Below are 8,380 nucleotides of genomic sequence, written 5' to 3'. Positions count from 1 at the left end.
TGAAAATGCTGTTTTATTTTAAAATAAATAGCACTTTATTTTAAAATAAAACAGCATTTTAAATTCTATGCTCCCCTTGCACCAGGGCTAAATTTTGACTTTATCTGCACATCAGCAGGAGGCGCTGTCCCTGAGGAACTCCAGTAGAGCTGGCACGTGTCATTCAGCATTCAAGACACTGTGCTCTAAAGTGAAAGTTTAGCATCACTTGAATAAGATTTCTGGTCTGTTTTGTTGATTCTCATGGTCTGTGAATTCCAGTGTCAGCTAATAGGAAATCTTTTTCGCTTCCTTGCCCGTGACTTCAATCTGTATGCTTACAAATGAGGAGGGAGTGGAAACGTAGATTTTTTTTCTCGTCTCGTGGAAATGAGATGTCTGAGGTTTGGAATCTGTCTAGTGGTTTCCAAGTACTCAAAGCAGAATTTAAAACAGGAAATTTAAAGAGATTTGACATTTAATTTCTATGAGTCATGTCACTTGTTCTTAACTATGACCTACACACTTAGCATTTAAAATCAACATCCATCTGCACCACATGCAATTGAGTTAAGTAATAGCCACATATGAACAAGAAGGTCAAGGATGTATATATTTTTTCATTCTGTGTTCCCAGTTTGCTTGTCTCTGTTTTGTATTTACTTATTCTCTTATCATACAAACAATCTGAAACATGATTTTTCAGTACTAGGAAAGTGACTGAGATTTTACTATGATGACATATGATTAAATTATTATAAATACAGAGCAGATATTACCTAGCCAATGTGGGACACGCAGACACACACATAAATTAACTGGAGGTGTGTAGTTTGGGCTTCTTATGTATCTTTATCTCTGTGACAAATTTGAGTTAAAAAAAATCTAACTGAAGTTAATGACTTGTTCATTTGATTCCTCATATTGACCTTTGAAACAAAGACCCAGATTGAATGACTTTAGTTAGTTCTGTTTTCCCAAGATTGCTGTTACTTCACTGGGAATCTCTGAAGGAGGTTTTGCCTGGATAGGTTTATGTCTGAAAGAGTGCTTCAGCCAACTTTCATCTGGAATGACTGGGCCACCCTACAAGGTTAATTTTCTGGCAGTTTCTTTCACATTCCCATGCAGTTATTGGAAGGAGCAACTTGTCCACAGTTCTGGATGTGGCAGGAGAGTGCTTGCAATATAGTGGTGACTGAGCATTCAATGCCTCTTAGTATTAATTTCATAAAATGCAGTGGACAGTGGACTCCTACACACAAAGGGAAAACATGAGAATATGTGTTTCCTTTAATGTGAATTCAAGGAAAAATGTTTTCTAAAACTCCAAATCTCTTATACACATTGAATATTAAAATCCATGAGCAAAGCTCTTACCCATACTATATAGTCTAGATAGGAAAGAGACCCCAAGCAAGCTACTGATTTCATAAGAAACAACCATTGGTCTCATGCAATTTAACATATCATAATTGTAGCTGAACTAAGTAGCAGACCTACCTGGCATAAAATATAGTACATTTAGCCTGTTTTTGGTAATAGGTCTCTATAAACTTTCTGGACACGTCTCAACCAGGAATGGAGCTAATTGGTGAGTCAGTTGCTGAGGGTTCTAATGCACCTCTTAAGGGGGAGTTAAGTCAGATAGGACTGTTGCTAGCCCCAAGAGTTGAACCCTCAGCCAGGAGGTGACTGGAGGAAATTTGCTCTGTAAGGCTTGGTAAGATTTAAGTCAGTCCAATTAAACTTCTGAATTAGATTGTACATCTACAAGAGGCCAGAGATAGTAGTAGAAACCCAAGGCCCTGTGGAGTAGGAATACACTACTTTTCCATTATTGTCTGGTAAACTCTTCACAAAGCCTAGGGAGACCAAACCAAGAGCTTCATAATGACCCATTAAGGGCAAGAGGGTAGAAGCAGGTTTAGAGAACAAGGAAGATTCTCTTTACTTTGGAGGATAACTGAAAATTCACTTGTGTTATTTCTTTGTTTCATCTTCTCTTTCCCCCTTCTTCTCATTCATTTCCTGTCTCCTGTGGATAGGTACAGTGCAATGAACATTTGTGGTAATAGACCCCATGTAAATACTACGGTTGCCATACTATTTGATGTCCGATATTATTTTAAGTAGAGTCCCAGGTCATTGCTGAGGATTTACTTGGCATTTTTAGAGGATTCTCTAGCATTTTAGTTTAATTACTAACAGACAACAAAACAGCAAAAATTCTGAGTGATGGCATATGTGTAGAGGTAATTATAAAAGTGAGAAAGATTTATTCCTTAACACTTTAATGTGGTTTACTTTAATCTTAGTTATAGCAACTCCTAAAGAGTTTCCTTCACTTGAGAGTAGTTATTGGCAACTCATTAACAACCCACTTAAGATATTAAAAAGGGTCAGTGATCAAAATATGTCCACCTCATTCCAGTTGTGAATTAAGTGAAAAATACTCATCCAATTTTGGTGAATTTTTCTTTATTACCTGATTTCTTCAGATGGACCCTGAGTGCAGTGGTGGTAACATTTATCCAGTTAACAAGTGGTAAAAAGAGCTGTATACATGGTAAAAAGAGGACTACATTTATGTACATCAGAAGTGCCATCCTGGGTCAGACTACATGTGTGGCTAGGCAGGTGCCTGACAGTTGAGTCTACAGCAATGCTGTGAGCAGCCTCACGTGAGAGGTAGGACAATGTGATTGAGAGCATAGTGACCTTGATCTAGGCAGACCCCTTGGGGAAAACTTCCAAGCCATTGGGATTTTATGAATTAGGGTCTGAGTTTGAGTTGGAGAGGTGGTACAGGCCGTGCTGTTTTGCACAGGCCTAACTTTCTTCATATGAAGGTCTTCTATTTCAGATTTTGATGTCATTTCCAAATCAGGCTGTCCAACTGTCACAGAGATACTGTCGCCGCATTGAAAGGAGAAGACATTTATTACCAACTTCCAATTGTGTCCTGTTCCTAGACTACACTGACTGTACTAGGCTATGAGTTAATGTTGTATTGTATATGTTCTATTGTATTTTATATCAAAGGACTTATTTATTAAATGAAAACATTGAAAATATACAGAAATTTATAATTTCATATTTTCAGTATAATGGTAGCCTTGTAAAAAAATGAAAGTAGCTTGGCCTCTGTTATATATATGGTATGTAATTTACAATCTACTTAAAAGTGGTTAATTAGCATTTTTAAAATGCTAGTTAGGAGTCCATACCCCAGAGGTAGCTAGTTAATATTGTTATCTAAATCTGCACCAGTGTGTTTTGTTATTTAGCCAAAGGGATGTTATAAATAATTATTCACTGAAGAAATGAGTAATGTTTAAGGTGTATGGTTGGCTAGAAAGATTGTACAGGCATCTTTATCCTTTTATGAAAAAACAAACAAACAAATCAAGGACCCAGCAAACATCCTGCAAATGCAGCCACATAAAATGTTTGCGTGATGCCTTAACTCTAGAACTCCTTTTGGTCATTTGTGACTCCTGTAATGGAGGACTAAAAGGCTTATTGATCCTGTCTTCAAAATATTGTTAGATCTGGGGCTTCCCTGGTGGCACAGTGATTAAGAATCCGCCTGTCAATGCAAGGGACACGGGTTCGAGCCCTGGTCCGGGAAGATCCCACATGCTGTGGAGCAACTAAGCCCGTGTGCCACAACTACTGAGCCTGCGCTCTAGAGCCCGCGAACCACAACTACTGAAGCCCGTGTGCCACAACTACTGAAGCCTGCGCCTAGAGCCCGTGCTCCGCAACAAGAGAAGCCATGGCAATGCGAAGCCCTCGCACTGCAACGAAGAGTAGCCCCTGCTCGCTGCAACTAGAGACAGCCCGCACACAGCAACAGAAGACCCAATGCAGCCAAAAAAATAAATAAATAAATAAAATAAATCTATTTTAAAAAAATATTGTTAGATCTGCTTTGTAGTTTCCTATGGGATGCTTTTTAGAGTCAAGAGTTGTGTTAGCTGGGGCTGTTATAACAAAACACCACAGACTGGGTGATTCAAACAGCAGACACTTATTTCTCACAGTTCTGGAAGCCGGGAAGTCTGAGGTCAGGGTGGCCGCATGGTTGGGTTCTGGTGGGAACCGTGTTCTTGACTTGATGGCTGCCTTCTTGCTGTAGCCTCATAGGATGTAAAGAGAGAGAAGGAAATCTCTGGTGTCTTTCTCTTCTTATGAGGGTACTAATCCTGTCATGCAGATCCACCTGTGGATCATTTAAACCTAATTACCTCCCAAACCCCACCTCCAAATACCATCCTATTGAGGGTAAGGGCTTCAACTATGAATCTGGGGGGGACACAAATATTCAGTCCATAACAGGGTTACTTTGAGAGAAGAGTTTACTAAGCTTAAAAGAACAGGTTGTATGACTGTTTCCGTACCTGCTTGTAAAACAATGTTTGTATGTGTGGCACAATTTATTCTGACTTGTTTTCATTTAACATACAGTCTGGCAGCCACGTGGTGGGGAGGAAATGTGTAGTTCTCAGTTCTCCAATTGTTACTGTCAACCTTGGAGAGCCCTGCTCTGATGTAACAACTCCGTTCTGTATCTTTCATTAACCTTTCAAACTGGAGAAGCAGGCCTTCTCAACTGGATTATATTTTTTTCCATCAACAAACTCAAACCATGTAAATATGTGAAATCAAATTAGTGAACTGTGTAGGTAAAGAGCCTCAAACATGGCGTTGAGATATTTCTTCCTGCAAAGCAATCATTCTTTTTTTAAAAATTATTGAAGTATAGTTGATTTAGAATGTTGTGCTAGTTTCTGGTGTACAGCAAAGTGATTCATATATATATATACACACATATATATGTACATATATATCCTTTTTCGTATTCTTTTCCATTATGGTTTGTTACAGGATATTGAATATAGTTCTCTGTGCTATACAATAGAACCTTGTTGTTTATCCATTTTATATATAATTGTTTGCATCTGCTAGTCCCAAACTCCCAATCCAACCCTCCCCCCGTACAATCATTCTTTATTACTGTGAGTCCCGAGCCACAGGGATGGTTCAAGATGACCACAACAGAGAATTGTCAGGCATTGAAAACTGTCCTCAGTGATGTGCAGAAGGAATGGGGACAATCAATTGATTATTTAATTATCAGTGACTCAGATTCTTCCAGGGATGAACCGTAGAAGTCTATTGAATTTTCACATTCGTAGTCTGGAAGTCAGAAAGACATTCTTTAGTGTAAGTACTGCTGTGCCCATAGGAAACAACTTATTTGAAATTTATCTTTATCTTATTTTTCTTATTTATTGAGACATTCTGTAGGTCTTATTTCCAGGCTTGTGATTTTAAAAGTGTGACCATTTTGAATCTCTTTGCCGGGGTGACAATGTGTTTTTTTAGAACAATTTTGGATACCTTGTTGATACTATTGACTCAGGGATGAGGTACTTGGAATGTGGAGTTTGAAGTAGAAATTCAAAACGTGAAGAAAGGAACAAATAAATAGGAGTTTCAAGGCACAGATTGGTGATGAATTACTCTGATATGCCTTAGGGCCTTGCTTATGCTAGATTAAGAGCCTTGTCTTTTAAAATCACTGTATATGTGGAACTGAGTTTAGTAACATGCACAGTTAAGAACTTTGTACATTCTTAAACAAAAAGTTCCTACTGTACAGCACAGGGAACTATAATGAAAATCCTGTGATAAACCATAATGGAAAAGAATATATACATGTGTATGACTGAATCACTTTGCTGTACAGCAGAAATTAACACAACATTGTAAATCAACTATACTTCAATAAATTAAAAAAAAAAGAACTTTGCACATTTTCATTTGATCAGTGTTTGAAAAGAATATCTTAAACTGCCCTGAGGCATTTGATCAGCCAGGCAGGATTTTGCCTAACAAAAAACAGGTTCCATTTTCCACACTGGATGTTTACTTATATGTCCAGAGACCCTATTCATCAGTATGGAAATGAGGTCCACCGACTTTAGAACCCAAAGTGTCCTCTGGAGTCTTTCATGTGGATAAATTTTGAGGGCAATTCATCAGACCCCAGCCATGAACAAGGTCTTATGGAATATAAGTTTCATTGCCAAGGATTCTATGATTAAACTCTCGAGTTTCTTCAAAAGCTTAACACAGATTATTATTTTTTTTTTTAATTAATTAATTAATTTATTTATGGCTGTGTTGGGTCTTCGTTTCTGTGCGAGGGCTTTCTCTAATTGTGGCAAGCGGGGGTCACTCTTCATCGCGGTGCGCGGGCCTCTCACTATCGTGGCCTCTCTTGTTGCGGAGCACAGACTCCAGACGCGCAGGCTCAGTAGTTGTGGCTTAGGGGCCCAGTTGCTCCGCGGCATGTGGGATCTTCCCAGACCAGGGCTCGAGCCCGTGTCCCCTGCATTGGCAGGCAGATTCTCAACCACTGCGCCACCAGGGAAGCCCCAGCACAGATTATTTTTTATCTCTACTTTGTTTCCTAATGTCTCCTGATTAGGTGTAGAATATTGGTGTTTGTTATTGTTATTTAATGTAATATCTTTGATCTATCTCCTTCAAACGGCAATTGAAAGTAGAAATCTTCCTAACTTTTTCCAAAGTGAAGACCAAAAAGGCTATCAGATGAGCACATATTTTAAAATCGAGTGCTCCTCATGTTCAAGGCACTGTGCTATCTGCTCTAAACAACCAAAGACATATAGATTTTTGCTTTTAAATCTCCTGATTGCATCCTTTGCTCTCTGATTATGAAATATTCTCTCAGAATTTCTTTTCTTTGAAATTTTAAACATGCATTTTCATTCTTTGCAAGGTTGTCCTTGAATTCCTTCTTTTGGTTTCTGCATAATTTCTGGTTTGTGCCTTAATTTCTAGTTTGAATTTGCTTCTTCTCCTCTCTTTACCCATCTTTCCATTTTTTTTTTAAAGATTTATTTTTTTTTATTGATTAATTGATTGATTGATTGATTGCTATGTTGGGTCTTCGTTTCTGTGCTAGGGCCTTCTCTAGTTGTGGCAAGCGGGGGCCACTCCTCATCACGGTGCGCGGGCCTCTCACCATCGCGGCCCCTCCTGTTGCGGAGCACAGCTCCAGACGCACAGGCTCAGTAATTGTGGCTCACGGGCCCAGCCGCTCCGCGGCATGTGGGATCTTCCCAGACCAGGGCTCGAACCCGCGTCCCCTGCACTAGCAGGCAGACTCCCAACCACTGCGCCACCAGGGAAGCCCCATCTTTCCATTTTAAAAAGATACTTTCTTCTCTCTGATGCTCCTCCACCCCGACCCCACCCTGACTCCCAGGTCTGGTTATTTTGTCCCTTGGTCCATATTTATTCCAGGACTTTGGGAAGTTGTATTAGGTTATCTCCAGGCTTCTTGCCTACTAACTTTGCCTTTCAGTCTCTTAAAAATTCTCCGTTATTATTACCTGACCTATTATTACTTCTTCTTCAATGTCACGTAGCTTTTTCAGATCAGTTGTATTTTCCAGTTCAAGATTAATTTTGTCATGTACAGAACCACCCACAGAGAGTCTGTAGTTCCTTATTTGTCCAGCAAGTTATTTCTGCAACATTTCTGTTTTTTTTCTTGCGTACAATCCATTATTAGTACCCCCCCCCTTTTTTTTTAATGTATCTGTATCCTTCCTTTAGAATTTCTGACTCTACCAAATTCCATTGGCTGTCTTCATTTCTTAAAGGCTCCAAGATGCTGTCTTTGTCAGCTTGGGCTGCTATAACAGAATACCACAGACAAGGTGGCTTAAACAACAGACATTTATTTCTCACCGTTCTGGAGGCTGGGAAATCTAAGATCAAGGTGCTGGCAGATTCAGTGTCTGGTGAGGACCTCTTCCTGGTTTGCAGATGGCTGCCTTCTTGCTGTACCCTCACATGGCACAGAGAAGGCTCTGGTCTCTTCTCCTTCTTATGAGGGCACTACTCCCAGCCTGGGGACTCCACCTTTATGACCTCATCTAAACCTAATTATCTCCTAAATGTTCCACCTCCAAATACCATCACATTGAGGATGCAATGTGAGGATTTAGGGCTTCAACCTATGAATTTTAGGGGGATAGAAACATTCAGTCCATCCCAGATGCCCATTATTTCAAAGCCCTTGTTTCTTTCCACAGAAAGCTTTAGGAATACACACACACACACTCTTTTTTAAAAAAGAAAAATATATAAAGAAAAACAATCTAATTATGATGATCATTAAAGTGGGAAAGATCATATGCCATATAAATTTTTAAGATAGAAAATGGTTTAAAACTGATATCTTTTGCTCATCATTGCTAATTATTAGAGAAATGCAAAGCAGAACAATGAGATGTCACCTCCCACCTGTCAGAATGGCTACTATCAAAAAGTCTACAAATAACAAATGTAGGAG

This window comes from Balaenoptera acutorostrata, chromosome 14 (genome assembly GCF_949987535.1).
Source record: "Balaenoptera acutorostrata chromosome 14, mBalAcu1.1, whole genome shotgun sequence".
NCBI classification, from domain to species: Eukaryota; Metazoa; Chordata; class Mammalia; order Artiodactyla; family Balaenopteridae; genus Balaenoptera; species Balaenoptera acutorostrata.
This window is presented reverse-complemented; position numbering follows the sequence as displayed.